Genomic DNA, 20,058 nt, shown 5'->3' on the forward strand with positions numbered 1-20,058 from the left:
GTGTTGTATGGTGCAAGAGTGATGTTTAAGAGAGCGGCATTGATATCGACACAAATATCGAGGAGTTAGAGGTGTGAGTGGAGTGATTATGGCGTGGTAGCTGATGTGCTTTTACGGATGAGTTCAGGCCGGGATTTGTGGAGGTCAGAGGTCGGCACACACACACACACACACACACACACACACACACACACACACACACACACACACACACACACACACACACACACACACACACACACACACACACACACACACACACACACACACACACACACACACACACACACACACACACACACACACACACACACACACACACACACACACACACACACACACACACACACACACACACACACACACACACACACACACACACACACACACACACACACACACACACACACACACACACACACACACACACACACACACACACACACACACACACACACACACACACACACACACACACACACACACACACACACACACACACACACACACACACACACACACACACACACACACACACACACACACACACACACACACACACACACACACACACACACACACACACACACACACACACACACACACACACACACACACACACACACACACACACACACACACACACACACACACACACACACACACACACACACACACACACACACACACACACACACACACACACACACACACACACACACACACACACACACACACACACACACACACACACACACACACACACACACACACACACACACACACACACACACACACACACACACACACACACACACACACACACACACACACACACACACACACACACACACACACACACACACACACACACACACAGAAAATCGTAGGAATGAGTAGTAACGGTGAGAGGTGAAATGCATGATGGGAGAGTAAGTGAAGATGAGAGTGACTATAAAATTAATAATTGTGCTAACTCCCGTTAAATGTGGTAGTAATAACACCATCATCATTTTTCAACTCCATTATCATCATCATCATCATCACAATCCCATAAACCAGGTAGTCCCATAATCACAAGCCACCTTACAGTGAACTCCACTCCAACCACACAACTACAAGCAACCATACAATAAATTTTCACTCAGTTGATGCACACACCACTTTTGCAGCCACACACCACCATAAGTATGGTGACTTTCCACAAGCCATTAAAACCACACGCTACCACAGCCACAATGGTTTCACAACCACAACCATAATAATCCACCGTAACATTGCACGCTAATCCCCACCACAACCACACACCATCGCAAACGGAAAAATACACAGTCACCCAAATTCCCCCACTACACATTACAACCACAGAAATCCCCCACCACAGTCACTGACCGCAACCACATTAATCCCTACCACCATGTCACACCACACGCACAGTAAAGCCTGCACGACAACCACGCACCACAACCCAAATAATCCCCCGCCGCAGTGACAGTCACGAATGCCACACAACAACAACCACACTCACTACAGCCACATTAGTTCTGCCTCTGAACAACCACAGCCACTCACCATTGCCACACACCACAGTAATCCTACCACCACCGCCACAACCAGCGGCACACACAGCAATAATCCCTGACAAACCATGGCCTGGGAGCCTAGCCAAGCCGGTCCCTGGGGTGAGTGGATAAGTCATATATTTCTACCGGGTTGTGCTGTTTGTTGCCCCTGTTGCTGCTGCCGCTAGTGCTCTACACCTTCCACACCTCCAACATAGCCCCACAACTTATTCCCACACCCCCTTCCCCATTTCTTATTCACACACTCTCTCCCCTATTCCTTATTCCCCACACTCCCTTCCCTGTTGCTTTTTCCCACACTCGCTTCCCCAATCCTTATTCCCCACACTCACTTCCCCATTTCTTATTCCCCCCACTCTTTTCCCCATTTCTTAATCTCACACTTCCTTCCCTACTCCTCATTCCCCACACTCCATTCCCTGTTACTTATTCCAACACCAATCTTGATTCCCCACACTCACTTCCCCATCCGTGATTCCTAGCCACCTACCCACACCCTTCCTCATCCATTATTCATTTCTCCTCCCCAGTACGTTCCATTCCCCATACACACTCTCCCTTTCTGTCTACATTTCTGTCTTGTTAACGGTGGCATTCAGGTTTGCATACGCTAAGCACATCCTCACTCCTCCTTATACTTTGTGCTCACGAATACACCTGTTACCCACTGTCTCTTCATCCCCCCCCCCCTCTAACTTCAGTGTTGCACACCTTACCTCAGCATCCTCCTTCGCCTCGTCCCCTATCCCCTTCCCATTCCTCTACCCTATTCTATTATCTTGACCTTGCCTCTACCCTTTCCCTATTTCGCCTGGCACTCTATCCCACCCTTTCACGAAAATTCTTTTCTTTCTATATTTCTCTAAAGTTATGCTTCCCCGCGCTCAGCACATTCCCACTTCCCACACTCTCCCTGCCGCTGCTTGCTCTACTTTGCTACCCTCTCCTCAGCCTCTCATCCCCTTACAAATACGCCTTTTTTCCCCTTCCCCTCTGAATCCATTGTACTTTTCGTGATTTAACATCCACCCCCCTCACCATCGCCCCTGTCCCTCCTTATCCACCCTCCCCCCCACACACTTTCTTGTTCGCTTTACAGATATGACCCTTCCTCCATTTTCACTGATATTATTGTTGGGTTGTGGTGTTTGCTGTTGTTGCTGGTGGTGGTGTACAGCTACCCCATGCTCAGCACATCCCCACTCCTTAACCCTACCCCACACTCTCCCTACCCCTCATAAATACCCCTTCTTCTTTCTGCCACCCTCCTGACTATAACACTTTACACCTTTCTTCGATTTAACCCCCCCCCCTCTCATTCTCACCACCCTTCCCCCCTTTCTTCCCCAACCCCCTTTGGTACCTCTCCTATACCCTTTGGTACACTCTAACCCCCTCCCCCTGGAACACCCTCGTACTGTGCTTCTATTGGGTTATAGTTTTTGTTATGGTGATTGTATTTACTTCCGTACGTTGAACACTAATATCTTCAACCCCAGCGCTCCCTTACAATACCCCCTCGTCCCTTTCCCTACCCTCTGATTCTGATATAAAATTTCTCAGTTCAGAATCCCCCCCCTCCATGTCCCCCCATCCCCTTGGCACCCTTCACCCACACGCACACAAACAGACATCTTTCCATCCCCTAACTCGCTTCAGCTCCAGTACACCTCACCTCAGTTTAATTCCCTCTCACCGCTTCCCAACCCTCCCCTGACACTTCCCACCTCCCTTTCAGCATCCTTCACCCCCTAACACTCCCCTTACCCTGGAATCTCCCTTCTCATCCAGTCCTGTCCCCTCCCTCTTTAGTAAACCAGGGTAAACACCTTCCCTCAGTTCAACATTTCCCCCCCTTCCTCTTGTCCTTACCTCTTACATACTATCCCCTTACACTCTCCTTCTCCTCCTCCTCCTCCTCCTCCTCCTCCTCCTCCTCCTCCTCCCAGCATCTCCGCTACTACATTTGTTTATATCACAACCGGTATCACAATATCTCCTCCATAAATCCTGACTCCACCACCTTTCCTTAATTCCTCCTGTTACACCTTCCACACACTACCGTCCTTACTACCACACCTACCACAGAGCGCTCCTTTTTACTACCACATCGGCCACAACGCCTCTCCCCACAGCCCCACTCATCAAACCTCTTCCCTCTCTGTCGCACTTATTTCAGAACTACCAAACACCACCTTCACTACCACACCTACCACAAACTTTTTTTTTTTTTTTTTTTTTTTTTTTTTACCACATTGCCCGAACAACATTCCTCTTCACCCATAGCTTCCACAACTTCATTATTCGCTGCAGCTACCACCACAACACCTCCATTCACAGCCATATCTACCAGAGAACTACCAAAACATCTTGCCTAACTACTAAACGTAGCACAGAAGTACCACATCATCTCTTGACAACCACGTCAACACAGCTACCACGACACCTCTTCTCGCTACCACAACTACCTCAGAACTACCAAAGCACCTTACTGACTCATTTCACAACCTCACATTTCACTACCACGCCCATCAGTTCCTCATTCCTGACTTCTACCCTCCCCACCAACCACTACAACAACGTCCCTACCACATCTACCACCATTTGTCCCTACCACCACCACAGGGCTTAGCGCAGAGACTTAAAATTGTGATTAGATTCATATTACAAATCCATGAGGCGAAATATAAACACAGTCTACACTTCTATACGTGTTGCCTTTGCTGTCTTAGGTTCTTTGTTTTCGCCACTAAGACTGCAGTGTCGGCGAGGATTTTTCACCACTCAGTATTATTACAGGCCAAAATTAACACCATTACTACCGCTACTACCACCACCATCATCACCGTAGTCACCACCATTATCAGTGCCGTCATTGCCAGTCAGTATTTTCACCACTACTGTCACCATCATCGTCATTCTTATCATCATCACTACACCAAAGTCAGTCAATATATCATAGACCCTATTCACCATCACTCTCTTTACTGTCACCAGCCATCAGCATAATCATCATTGCTACCTCTATCACCATCACTACAGTCTCACCACTATCACCACCACCACATTTTAACCACCATCACACAATACCACCACACTTTACTTTCACCAGCCATCAACATAATCATCATCATTGGTTCCTCTGTCACCATCATTTCTCCAGTCTCACAACTATCACCACCACCACATTTTAACCACCAACACAATACCAGCAAACAACACCACGATCATCATAACCGTTACCATTACATCACCACTCCTTCTTACCTCTGTCACACCACGCCATATCAAATGCCACACCACCATCACACAATCAACCCCCCAACACATCCTATTATATAATACCACAGAATATCACTGTAGCACCATGTCATATTTTCATCACACCATCATACAGTACCACACCACACTACACTATCCCACAACAATATCATGGCCTCCATAATACCACATCACCACACAACAACATCGAGAATCACAAGAACACCATGGGCTGTAACGATACTTGTAGATATGAGGGATAAGATTGTGTCCAGTCCATTTGTCTATCAGTATTTAAAAAAAAAAAAAAATAGAGAAAAATCCGGGTAAATTAATAAGACACCAGTGAAAAAGTGTGTTCTTCCATGACATAGGATATTGTTGCAGTCTTCTAGTTCCATCAGTCTGTCGTTCTCATCCATCAGTCTTGTTGTTACTCTGTCATCGGTCAGGATCGCTTATCACTTTATTTCTCTTTAATCAGTCGTGCATCAGTCTGTACAGTATATCACCAATCAGTCTGTCTTAACTATCTCATCAGTCAGTCATGCTCATCAGCTAGTATCACATCAGCCAGCCTTCCACCATCAACTTATTTTTGCGCCAGTTTTAAATCATGCAGTGTTCCTCATTAGTTTATATCTCACTTCAGTCTCATAAATCTTCCTTGTGAATTAATTCCCTCATCAATCCCTCGTCACCTAGTTTTCATCATCAGTCATCATCAGTATCTATACTAAGTAGTCTAGCCAGTCTGTCCCGTTATCATCCTCATCTCAGTTAAGGAAATTTAAGTGTACTCGTAATCAGCATATCCGTACAATTAGATCACGTAAAACTCTACCATCGCAAAATACATGTTAATATGATGGTTATGAAATAAAATCATTAATAATAATAATAAGCGTCAGTACATCAAGCCAACCCCTTTTTCAACCGTCTACGGTATGGGATAGAAATCTGAGAATACACCTGCTCCCCTTCCACCCCTCGCACCCCTTTTCCTTCCCCACGGAAGAAAGACCCCATTCCCTTAAAATAGATAAATAATGGATTCGAAGCCCGGTGTGTGCATTTTTTGCATCCTGGAATCCTCGCAACATGCTCGACAGATCGTGAGCAACAGCAGGTCGGTGAGTTACTGGTACGCCGAGTGAGTTAAGAAACCTGGACTTGTTCAACTTTCTGGTGGTGCCGGTGCGAAGATTAAGTGCTGCAAAGATATAGCAAAGTGTTGAGTTGTGCAAGAAGTGTTGAGAAGTGCAAGAAGTGGTGCAGCTTTCTACAGATGGGAAGAAGTGTACCTTTTTGGTGTCCCGTCGTACAAGTGCGTCAAAGACGGATCGACCAAAGTTGCTAGAAACTAAAACCCCAGTTTGTGCAATAAAGCTTCCCTTATACATATTTAGGTTTCAAGTTGCCATTGGACGTTGCAGATTGAGGCCGAAATCCATGAAATGTGAGGATACGATGATAACAGACTTGTTACTCCGCCAAAATGCTGATATTAAACAATGTGTATGTGTGTCGTGGTGTCTAGTCAATGTGAGGGCCACCAGAGGGCAGGTGTGTGTAGGCCGCGGGAAAATTTAAGATCCGTAGCCTGGACAAAGAAGCCGTTTTGGTTCTGCCTGTTTATCTGAGACATGTGCTGTGATTAGGAACGTCAAGGAAAGTTGAAATATGTTAGGTAGGAGTGGCTCTAACAACAGTGTTTGAGTTATAAAAACGACTTTAATTGTGTTGGTTCTCCAGCTTTTAATTTTTTCATAATGTGTGCCTGTTTCGAATTCATATTCTTTTCAAAGTTTTCTCCTTCATAGTCGATTCCCTGGAACCTTAATTTTCTTGTCCATTTATGTTACATATTCTTTTGAAGCATTTATTTGTAAACATGTTTTTTAAAAAGCGTTTCCACATGATTACCCCGTTGTCCCTACATACATCTTTTTTACATATCGTATTTTTATATTTTGACCACATTTTCATTGTCTTTATTTTGGCTTCTTTTTTATATATGACACCCAAATTTCGGAGTCCGGGCATATGGGTAGAAAGAAAACGGCTTCTCTTATGCATACACTCCATTATATATATAAATACATGTACATTTTTTATATATAGACGTGTAAATCCTTTTTGTAATTCCAAGAATGTGCTTATTAATTTATTTTTTAGAGTTTGTCATAGCTGTATAATTAACTTTTTCCTTTATCCTCTTAGATTCCCCGTTTTCTGCCACTGACTCAGGCTAAACGAAAGGTAAAGACGCCTTCACCCAAGGACGTGACTTTTATTGTACTGCCAACTCCAGGCGATATTCAGTTTAGGAGAGATTTTACGAACTGGAGGAATTAAGTATAGGCGTCACAGATCCTTTCGCTATTAGAGGTAAATTATCCGGCGGTAGTCTGAATTGAGTGAAAAATGTCATTCGTGAAGGGGTTAACATCCTCAGTCCTGTGGCTTTTATATAATTTTATTTTCTTTATCCTGACGACATTATTCAGTCTGGAGAGCGTCAGTGTAGCGATAAAGGTCATGGGGATTGTGTCTAACTTCTCCAGTTCAAAAAATCCCATGTAAGCTGAATAAAATTGGAGATACCAAGGCTGATATAAAAAAAGACGCACTCGGGTTGAAGGGGTGAAGATGATGATGATCGCTTTATTGTGGGTGCGCTAGCGGGTAATATTCGTGGCTGCCACAATATAGCGAACAGTATCATGGGCTTACGTTCCTAAGGTGGTTAAGTTGGCTGATGAGAAATCGAGGTGGTCTGTCTCGGTTTCGTCATCTCCAAACCCTATCCCCTTAAATTCCCCTGACATCCCTTAACTCTCTTAAATACTCCCGTTTTGACAGGTAAATGTAGATATTCCTCCTTTAACCTCTTCCGCTTACCATACTTCCTCTTGTCCTCCAACACCCCATACCTCCCTCTTGTCATTCCTTTCCCCTCTACTTCCATCTTTCCAACCCTCTCCCCCCTTTCACTAGATAGTTTCCCCTTTCCCCACCTCGCCTTCCTGTCCCCTTTTCCATTTTCCCTTCTTTTCTCCACCACGTCCATACCGGTACTCCTTCCCTTCTTCCCATCTCCCTCTTCTCTTCCCTTCCCCTCCATTCTTCCCCTTCCCTTCCTGTCATAACCCCCCGCCCCACTCTTACATTTCCATCCCCATCCCCATTCACTTTGTACATAAAAAAGAATTGTTATATACTAACTCCCCAGGATGTATGTATGTATGTATGTATGTACTTTTGTTCCATGTGCGTTCGTGTATGTAATATTTTTTGTGCATATTTGTACCTGTGAGAAAAATAAGCTATATGAATAAGTCTCCTTTATAATACGGTACGTATTTTCCCGGTTTATAATGTAGAAAATGCATTCGTAGATGTTTCCCCCTCAGAAGTATTGTAAAAAAAAATAAAAATACCAATGTTAAAATCCTGTTGTTTCAGGGAGGATACGTAGGTTTTACAGAGAAGAGTAGGGTTTGTTTCGAGGAGTTACGGTTACTCTATAGAAAGCGGGACTGGATTTATGGAAAGATAGCGATGTAAAGATGAATATCGGCATGTAGAGATTTATGGCAAGAAAATATCGTTCTATATATGAAAAAATGTAAGTATGGAGAATTATTTAGAATAATGCTGGATTATACCGAGAAATTTAAGTAATATATGGATTTCAAAAATTCTGAGAATCTCGATTAACTCTCTTCGAGGTTTGAGAAATACATGTGTACTGATTACATAAACACAAAACTAAGGTATTATTTTGGGCAAACACTTAAAATCTTAGCACTGATATAAAGAAATAAACTGTAATACCATCACAATAAGAAATATTAAGATATCTGAGAAAGCTTTGCGCAGTGGCAGTATCGTAACCAATGATAATTCCGAGGTGCGATTATTATACCGTGTTCACTTTACCTTGGCCTTAAATTACCTTCCCTCTATCTTGAATGATGAGTTGTAACAAGAGATTAAGGCTAGGAAATAATGCTAGTCACGAAGAAGTGGTACAGGAAGTATGTAGAGTCGCAGTATTGGCTTTTTCTGCCTCTGGCCTACGTGAGGTATGTGGCAGAAGGATAAAAATTTGGGCCAGGTTAAAGTGAACGAACTACAGTATAGTTGAGTTGGTATTTGTGAAAGAAAACGTGAAGGAAAGTGATAAGAGAAAACGATGTGATACCATTTGAGTTGAGGGTATACTCATGTAAGAGATTTTTCCTAAGTGTTGGGACTTGTAATAACATATAGGAAGAACAGGTATGGAAATAAAAGCTGGGCAACAGTAGGCGTGGGAAAGTTATTGGAAGTGAAAGATTTGTAGCTATTATTTTGCACTGCCTTGCCAAATTCTCTCTCTCTCTCTCTCTCTCTCTCTCTCTCATGTACATATTGTGGATAAAGTGTTGTGCCGAGATAGTGTTGTATTAATTCTCTCTCTCTCTCTCTCTCTCTCTCTCTCTCTCTCTCTCTCTCTCTCTCTCAGCAGCCCGAGTGACCTCTATTTCCTTTCCCAGGTAAACAGATGTACTACCCAAGTGTTGTTCATAATAAAATGTCTCATTTACGACTTTATTATTCAAAACCTCGCTGTTTTGTAACAAAATAACAAGGATAGTTAATGGAAAATATGGGAGATGCCAGTATATCGCTGTAAGTGAACCAAAGTTGCCCCTTCACTACATGGTGTTTGTTTATTTCACCCTTGCTGTCTCCAGACCACTCCAGTTCACGTACACCTGGAAGTGGAAGCGTTGATACCCCGGGTTACTTTCATTACTTCACTACGTGGTTTCTCTCGTACTAATATCGCCTTTTGTTAGGGAGAAATATACTAATTATGTCATCGTGTTGAAGGTTGCAGTTGAGCTACTGCTGTGTAATCAGTCTATTTCGCCGAGCAGACCTGCCGTGACACAAGTAAGCATGTGGTTCTGTGGGGCCGTCGTACAGGTACAGTAGGCTACATGCACCGCTTGGATCCAACTCCTCCTTGTGACAGGCAGCGCCTCGCCAATGTCTTATCAAGGTCCTTCCCACGGCGAGGTCAGGGAAATACGGGAAAGTTTGGCTCCCGGGTGCATGCAATAGCCGTTCCAGTGCACAGCACCACCAAGTACCGTGCAGGCACTCTTTCAGCGCCATTATTGTAGTACAGGCTACATTCAGCATGCCACAAACTTTCGCAGACTTGACTAACTTTAGGATTTACTTGCCGTCTGTGCATGTCCGACCTGAAAAGTGCTTGGTCGGAGGCACGGCATTTTTTTTTTTTTTTTTTTTTTTATCAGCACCACAAAATGACTTGTACAAATAGGTGGTTTTATAATATGCAGTAGTGACACACACACAGGTACAGATTGTCCGCGACAAATATACCACCGTATAATGTGTCGCATAGGCACAATGCCTCACTAAGCAAATTATTTATGCAACTTATAAATACACAGTCTATGGATATTATAATAAAATCGGTTGCAAATTTACTGCAGTGTAAAGACAGGAAACAAACTTTAAATTTCTGCGTATTGTAAACATGAATAATAATAACAATAATAATATGGGAATGGTGTTATAGCTAGGCATAGTATACACGTAATTTTATTATTATATAGGCATTGTACTGTAAATGAGTTGTGCCATGATGGTAATTTGTTAGTGACTGTGATATACGTAATGTTTTGGTGAATTGCTACGTGTTGTGAGTGTAGGTAAAGAGCCATCTGGTCGTGAAAGTGGTTCAGCCATAAAATAGTGCAACGGCGGTGGCAGGGCAGCGGGTCCCTGGAGAAGGACGGCAGTGGCGGGGCAGGGGAGCAGCCAGTGGTTCAGGTTAGTAGCTGAAGTGTTGCAGTGTGGACATGACTTTGTTGTCTAATCACATCTCCCACCTACACATTCAGCCAATTGGAATCCTGAATATGTCGCTCAGGCTGCTGTAGTGTTAAGGGATTGTGGGGTATGTGTGACAGTCCTCTTCCATTTGACCAGAGTCAAGTGTTGTGAAGTTCGCTGATGTGTAGTTAGTAAGCACTGTCTCGTCTTCTTGGCATCCACAGCTGGTCGCGTTAGGCTGGGACGTGCGTACACTACGTGGAGGCCGTGGTCTGGGAAGGCACAGATCGCCCTGGCAGCTGGCTTAGCCTGGTTGTTTGATAACCAGCTCGTAGCCTAATGTCGTGTGAAGTTGCCTACTCTGTGAAATATTGCTGCCTTTATTTTACTTAACAATATATTTCACAACTTAATTGCACAATTTGCGATCGAAGACCTTGTTCCATGAAAACTGCAAAAGAAAAGAGGCAGAGTAATGTTTTATTTACTGTTTTACTGTAACAGCCACAACTACTACTATAAGCACAATAATAAAAATAAACATCAACAGTAACAATAAAAATGCCATTAACTACTGTGTGTATATTTGTTTTATTAGTATTTAATTTCGCGAGTGAAAGATGCTAGCTTGACTTTTGTGATCACAACGGTCTCACGTGACTGAGGAAGCCAGTAACCCCGAGTGCACGGTGTGTGAGGGATGTTCTGTGCAATCTCATTCGGTACGCCATTTTGGACTACACGGGAGAGCTCGGGACTGTGAGGTAAGTATTGATGTCAGGAAGTCATGAGTCTTATTTACGCAGATGTATTCATCTTTATATTATTAATGTTTTGCGGGGCCGTGATGGCAGAGTGAGATGAGAGGTGGCATGCCACCTAGAGGACCCGGATTCAAATCCTGGGAGGATAAAGGGAAAGGTTTTGTTATGACCTTGGTGATATTTTGAGATGATCGTTAGTTATAATTTGTGTTTTTGGTGTATTTGAAAGGTAAACGATATTCTTAATGGCGAGATAACTGATAAGTATGACACACTCTCTCTCTCTCTCTCACTCTCTGTGAGTGAAGCTGCGTTCGTTGATGTATCGAAGCACCATACTTTACTCTTCACTCTCTCCTGCTCCCCACTCACTCCCACCCCCTCCCTCGCTCTCGTCCTCTTTGAACCTTTGCCTCCTTCATTCCCTCTCACTCCCTCCCTCCCCTCTGGGTCTGTACGCCTCGCGCCCTCCCTTCCTCTCTACCCTTCCCTTCTCTCTTCCTCACAGTGTCTGCCTTTCCTTTCCTTCTTTGTCCATCCCAAACTCCCTTATTTTCACTTTACTTCCCCCCCCCCCTCCGCCATCATCATCATTATTACCATTGTTTCTTCACTTCAAAGTTGATGTTGAAATTAACCATGAGGTTATTGGGTGATTCAAGTTTGAACGGCTCCCATCTCCACTTTGAAAGCCACAACCCTTCAGTACGATTACATTCTTGCTGTCCTCAGACGTATAGATGACCGCTCGAAGTAAAGGCGCTGTGTGTTCTCCGCTTTAGTGTTTCTGAATAAATACTTCGCGTCTTCACCACGAAGGGTGTTCCTAATTTAAATAAAATAGTCTGCTGATAAAATCAGTTGAATTATAAGATCATGGTAGTAGCTTGTTATCCCTTCTGTCCGATGACGTACATGTATTTTGTTCTTGCGATGTCTGACTATATTGTTAAACTTAGGAAAAGTGTCACCGATAATGGCTGTGTTAGATATACAGCTAACCTCATCAGTTCGAAATCTTGCTTAGGTAGAATAAAATCGTCTGGCGTTGGCAAGCATGAAAATGAAAAATGCGTCCCCGGACTGAGGTGGTTAAAGAGTCTGATCCCTATCATACCAGGGTCTGGCAAGCTTCATTAATCCTTTCAGTGCCATGACGTCTTTCATTTTATGCTTGCTGTTTCCAGATGACTTCATCCTAGGGTTTTTGGGACTGGAGAGGACAGATGTAACTTGATGATTATTGTGCTCTCCTTATTTAAATAATATCGTCTGGCAGCAGCAAGAATAAAATATGGTATCCTCGGGCAGAAGTGGCTAACGGTCAACGGTAGCAAGATGAAATGTTCATTGTACTGAAAGGGTTACTGTAACACTGGATCGACTGGGCAGTTCACGTGATTCCCGCCACTTTTAAAAAGGTCTTCGTATGGTCGTTTTATGTATATATCATCTCATCAGCCGTTTGACTGTCCACTGCAGGACCGGCCTATCCCGACCGAAGTGGGGACGATACAGCCAATGTATCTCTACCAAGTGGCTTAGGCTGTCTGGTAGAGACTGTATGTAGGGTTAGAAGTGCTTGTAGGCGTAAGTGTAACTGTTGTGTTGGAGTGGCTTTGGATGTGTGTGTAGTCTGTGAACCAAGTGTAATCGGCCCACGCAAGCCGACTGGGTGCAAACATACTTGACAGTATGCGACACTGGTTCAACCACAGCACCCCTTGTGTCCGCCAATGCAGTACGTGATCAGAAGAACGCTCCCAAAATTTATTACCCTGGCGGGGCGCGAACCCTCGTTCTTCAGTGTACGAACACGCACACTTTACCATTGTACCACATAAGCTCTTATATATATATATATATATATATATATATATATATATATATATATATATATATATATATATATATATATATATATATATATATATATATAGTATATACCGTAGAAGGGTGCGTTACGGTATTAGGGAAAAAATAAAAGTAGTCGGATTTATCTATTTGCAGTCATGGATGTTCCCGTTGAAGGAGAAACTCTGTCTATAGCCAGACACCATAATCCCGTGAGGGGTGGGCGTTTGTCTTTGAGTTAGTGGTTTTACGGGGAGGGGCACTAACCCTTAACAACCCACTTGTTGACACGAAGGGAACATGTGTGGGTTGGTTATATGGTTACCACCCAGCGTTGTAAATGGTTTCCCGGCTAACAGGAAACAATTAGGCTTGTCACTCAGTGTAAAGTCACCTGAAAAGTAAAGAGTAATAAAAAGTGACGGGAAGGATGGGGGCAGTGGGAAGAGAGGAGGGCAGACACAGAAAAAGAATGATAAAGGTAATGGAAGATGTAGACAGGACAACATTAAATGAGTGGATGATGGTCGCCATCACCTGCCACAGAAGGAAAAACTGCGTGTAAATTTTCTCTGGGATCGGGCATCCTTTAGGGGTCACGCAACGAACCTGAATTTCGGCGGTGTAATATTATTCTCCTGTGTAATGGGAAAGAAAATATTTTGCGTAATTCAAAATCGCACTCGATATACCATGGCGAGTTATAGAACACACTGAAGGAGTGTATTAACGCAGGAGGTCACGCTTGTTTCTCGTCCTGGGTACTTTCCTCGACGTTCTTCAAAGATTTGAACCATAGCCAGGAGCTGATCCTCTTGCTTGGTCCTGTCTTTGATTGTGAATGTTTATACGGTGAACCATTGCCCTCTTCTCCGTACTGGACACCCCATCGTCGAACAATGCGAGCTCAACTGTCACCTTAGACAGATAAAAAAAAGTGACAAGCGTAGGCTGTGGCCCTGGCGACCCTGATGGCTCGGTCTTTGTGAAATGCCAGTTTCTTCAAGATGGTGATGTCCATGTGGGGAGCAGTAGCTGCTGACGTGGCGGAGAACCAAGCTCGCATGTAGTAGCGCACAACAAAGATGCAGAAGTCTTCCAGTTTTCCCCGGAAGATTTCCCTCCAACGGGATCCATGCAAAGATGAGCATGTGGGACGAAGCTGTTTGAACTGAATGAGGACCATCCAAATTTTCAATGCATAAATGGCACTTGCCATCCATTTAGTGTGATGCAACTCACCAGGGGCCTGGAATTGGACGGAGGAGCGATTGTGCCCCTGGTGGAGCTAATTGATCTTGTCAATGATCCTGTATGGAGTCATAGTTGGGATGTGTATATATACATATATATATATATATATATATATATATATATATATATATATATATATATATATATATATATATATATACATTTGAATTACGTAATTTGTCACATAAATAAAACATTATTAAACAAAAAGAGCACAAAAATTAATGCATAACATACAAAACAACTACTCTCACAAACAGCAGGCTAACTGGCAACTATGACTCGTAACGGTAAAATATCAGGAACATAGAGAAATGTCCATACTACCGAACTAGCAAATCCTGCTTCTCAACACAACCCCCTCCCTAGTCCTTTTGGCCTGACAAAACTACACATATACAAACATAGTCCTTATCCAAACTAAACATTTAATTATACACAAAGTAAGCCTTCAACTTATCAAGTCTTCTATGCTACTTCCGACGACGTTCCTGCTCCTGCACACAGTCTACTCCTCCTGAAATGTCTTGCTCCTCTTCCAGATGTACATCTTCTCATGGGAAACTTTCACCATCCCCTTGCACTTCAGTTCCTTGGTCCACCTCAACATCCTCGCGTGCAGGAGAGCACGATTCCATGGAGATGTCCCAGCTGTACTGTCCTGGCCCATGGTACTGTTACAGACGATTCACGTGTACCACCTTTGGGCGAGACTTCCTGGTTCCCTGAGTCCGATACGTTACGTCTGATAGGCTGTCCAACACAGTATAAGGTCCGTCCCACAGGCTCTGCAGCTTCGGTGACTGTCCCTTCTTCCGCTGAGGATTATATAACCAAACTCTGTCACCATCCTTGAAGCTCACCTCATTTGCCTTGGCATCATACTTGCACTTCATCACTTTTGAAAACTTAAGGGCTCCTCATACTTGATGACGTACCTCAGCCAGCCTTTCCTAAAGATGCTTTGCATAGCTGGAGGTGTTTGTAGGCAGCTCCTCACCAGGTGGTCTTCCCATTAACAAGTTGACAGGTAAATGTAACTCAATGGCCCAACATCAGTTTTGTAGGAGCGTAGCCAGTAGACTCATGGGATGCAGACAGATATGCCATCAACAACGTAGGTAATTTCTGGTCCCATTCCGTTTGTTCCTCTATGCAGTACTTGGCCAGTTCTTGTCCCGGGGTCAGTTGAACTTCTCCACCATCCCATCTGACTGTGGCCTTTGTGGGGTCGTCCTGGTCTTCTTGATCGCCAGTAACTTGCAACACTCACGGAACACAGCTGACTCGAGGTTTCTACTCTGGACTGAATGTAGCTCTTGTGGCATCCCAGAATGACAGAAAAACTGATCAGCTAACACCTGAGCAAGTCACAGCCTCTTGACTGGGGATAATATAGGCTTCTGGCCACTTTTTGAAGTAGGCCACGGCAACACATATTCATCAGTTTCCTCTTTCAGTGAGTGGCAGAGGTCCAGCAACGTCCACTGCAACTCTTTCCATCGGTTCACCCACTTCGTACAGCTAAAGAGAGGCGCAACGACACTTCTTGGATCCCTTCTTGGCGCAACACATCACAGACCTGACACCCCTCTTCAACATCCTCATGCATGCCAATCCAGTAGAACCTCTGTCGCAGCTGGCTTAGAGTTTTCTTTGCTCACAGGTGCCCACTAGTGATCTGGTTATGGGACTCATCCAAGATCTCAGACCTCATCTTCTCCGGAACCACCATTTGCCAATACTTTTTGAGGCCATTGGGTGTCTCCCACTGACGCTTCAGTAGTCTGTTGTTCAAACAAAGAAGGTCTCATTGACTCCAGTAGCTCTTGGTCACAGGGTTTAACCTGAAAACTTCTTCCCAAGATACTCTGCCATCAAATTCCTGAGGTTTCTTTTTAATTGTACCCCCATTATAGCCATGCACTTCACTGGCTTGAGGCCTAAAAACTGAGGCATCATAATGAAGTCCAGGACTTAAATCTCATACATTTTGATTATTCAGCCCTGCAATGCTACCTTTAGGTGCTTGGGATCCGTCAAGATTTACCATACACTGTCCATTCTTTCCTTATGCTCCCTGTACACTAACCTGAAGCTCAGCAGTGCGATATTTCTCTACAGCCTCAGTTTTCTCACAAATTATCTTCACATGGTCGACTGCATGTTTCAACTGGTTATTTACATGCTATCTGCACTCCATCACTATTTCCTCACTAATTGACATCAACTGGTCGTCTACATGCTGTTTGCACTACGTCACATTATTGCTTACCTCATACTTCTGCTGCTGTAGCTCTGCTTATACTTCCTCCTATATTTGCTCCTGTTCTTCCTTCATTTCTCCCTTGAAATCATCTAACTGTACTTGCATCCTCAGTTGTAATTCCCTTTGTTGCTCCTGTAATGCCTCTTGCAGATATTCATATCATTTTCTCTGTTCTTCATTCTGTGACTGTTATTGTTCTTTGAGTTCTTTCTGTCCTTCGGTCTGTGTCTGTAACTGTTCTTTGAGTATCTTCTGTCCTTCATTCTGTGCCTGCAATTGTACACTTTGGGCCTGTAATTGTTCTTTGAGTATCTTCTGTCCTTCATTCTGTGCCTGCAATTGTACACTTTGGGCCTGTAATTGTTCTTTGAGTTCTTTCTGTCCTTCATTCTGTGCCTGCAATTGTACACTTTGGGCCTGTAATTGTTCTTTGAGTTCTTTCTGTCCTTCATTCTGTGCCTGCAATTGTACACTTTGGGCCTGTAATTGTTCTTTGAGTATCTTCTGTCCTTCATTCTGTGCCTGCAATTGTACACTTTGGGCCTGTAATTGTTCTTTGAGTATCTTCTGTCCTTCATTCTGTGCCTGCAATTGTACACTTTGGGCCTGTAATTGTTCTTTGAGTTCTTTCTGTCCTTCATTCTGTGCCTGCAATTGTACACTTTGGGCCTGTAATTGTTCTTTGAGTTCTTTCTGTCCTTCATTCTGTGCCTGCAATTGTACACTTTGGGCCTGTAATTGTTCTTTGAGTTCTTTCTGTCCTTCATTCTGTGCCTGCAATTGTACACTTTGGGCCTGTAATTGTTCTTTGAGTTCTTTCTGTCCTTCATTCTGTGCCTGCAATTGTACACTTTGGGCCTGTAATTGTTCTTTGAGTTCTTTCTGTCCTTCATTCTGTGCCTGTAGTTGTACACTTTAGGGACATTTCGTCCTGCCCAACTTTGGACCTTGTCTGCACACCCCCTTGCTTCATGTTGAAGTTTTGACTCGCTGCAGCATCTAATCCACACTTCTGACACCAGTGTTACACCCCTGTCCCACACCGCCAGAGGCTCCAACAGCAGCAGATCAGTATAGGAAGGATGTTGCCCAATGAGTTGTTCTTCTTATGGTCAGCCTTTCGGTGTACAGTACACGAGATCAGCTCAGGCTTGGTGAATAACACTAGTTTCTTAAGTTCACTGTCTATTTTCCAATTTCACTATTTTCACAAGCACCGAAGATACACAAACATCACCAACTGCACTAACATTTAATGCTTGCCAACAACACGTCACTGTTTTCACAAGTACTGAAGCTGTACAGTCTTCACTAACTGCAATTACACTTAACTGTTTGCCAGCAACACTTTACTATTTTCACAAGTACCGAAAATGTACAAACTTCACCAACTGCACTGACACTTTACACACAAACGGCACTGAAAACTAACTGAACTTGCTCTAGTCTCTTCCCCATCCATATATAACATTGCATTGTTTTAAAATGATCTACAGTTCTCCACAGTTCTGGTGTATTCCCGAGGGAGCATGGTTACAGCAGTTACCAACTCGGAGACATCCAAAACATGCCAGAGTTTTCTTACATCACATAACACTGTAAATTATTTAGCATACCAACTTAAATTGAAATACATAATTTAAGTCACAAATAAAACATTATTAAAGAAAAAGAGCACAAAAATTAATGCATAACTTACAAAAGAACTACGCTCACAAACAGCAAGTTAACGCAACTCTGACTCATAACGGTAAAATACCAGGAACATCGAAAAACACTATACAGTATATATATATATATATATATATATATATATATATATATATATATATATATATATATATATATATATATAAAATTTGGTTTTACGCCAGGTATCCCCGAAAGGCTAAAGCGTTGCCCCTGGGTAGAGGGCTTTTGGACTGGAACGTGTAGCATTTTGTGACCGGATGCCCTTCCTGATGTCTAGCAATGGCCCTTGGGTGGATTCGATCCTCCGACCCTTCGGTCAGAGCGGAGCGCTCCAACCCACTGAGCCACAGCTGATATATATATATATATATATATATATATATATATATATATATATATATATATATATATATATATATATATATATATATATATATATATTGGATGAAGGAAAAATATGCATCTAACGAAACTGTGGCCAACCGCGCTATCTGTATAAACTAGAACTTTCCCGCAACACACGAGATGCTGGATTATTGTTGTCCCCACAACACATCTCCCCACGCCACTGCCAGTCACATTATTGATAGGATAAAAAAAGTGGTTTATACAAACGTCAAAAAGGTGTGTCAGTATAAGCGTGTATGGCGGTACGTATGCTTCATTTTCTCGAGCACGGGGCTCCATGCTTATATGGCTCGTACACATGTTTACATTTTCTACAATGCTGTCTGCATATTCCCCCAGTATTAACCCTTAACTCGGATGTGTACTTTATGTATTGTAAATTAAGCTTACACTAGTCAATGCTTTTAGACTTAGGAAGTGAAGAGGTTTATAATGGTTACCTATACGGACCACTAGAAGGGACGAGGTTAATGAAGGCTACTTCCCTACATAACTCCTCGAGTCAGAAAAGCCTCGCTTAAATTGAATAAAATCCTCTGGAGGTAGTAAGAGCAGAATGGAAAAGGCATCTGCCCTTCTTGCATCAGCCATTCCTTGCCTTTTACTCTCTATTCCCTTCATTCTTCCTACTTATTCCTCACCCATCTCTCTTCACTTCCCTTTCCTTATCCACACTACCTACTCCACTCCTCGCCACACCTTCCTGTTCCTCATTCATCGCCTCTCCTCATTCTTCCATCTTCATAATCCCCACCGTTCCTATCTGTTTCCCCTTCTCCTTTCCTCATTCTTCCATCTCATTCCTCGACTCCATTCCTTCCACTCCCTACCCATTTATCGTCCTTCCCTCTCTTCATTCCCCGTCTCTTCCCTACTCCCCTATCCTTATCCCTCTCCCCCATTCCCAGTCCTTTTCCCTTACTCATCGCTTCTCATCCTTTCTCCCAATCCAGCACCTTCCTTCCTTCCCTATTTCCAGTTACTCTGCGCTAGTCCGCCTTCCTTCCTCCCTCTCCAACATCATTCTTTACTCCTTCCTATTCCTCATTTCACTTCTAAATTCTCCTCTCTCTGTCCCCACTCCCCATCCACATCTTGTCACATCCTCATC

Source organism: Coenobita brevimanus, chromosome 71 (genome assembly GCF_032717465.1).
Source record: "Coenobita brevimanus isolate Jiangsu-jjx chromosome 71, ASM3271746v2, whole genome shotgun sequence".
Classification (NCBI taxonomy): Eukaryota; Metazoa; Arthropoda; class Malacostraca; order Decapoda; family Coenobitidae; genus Coenobita; species Coenobita brevimanus.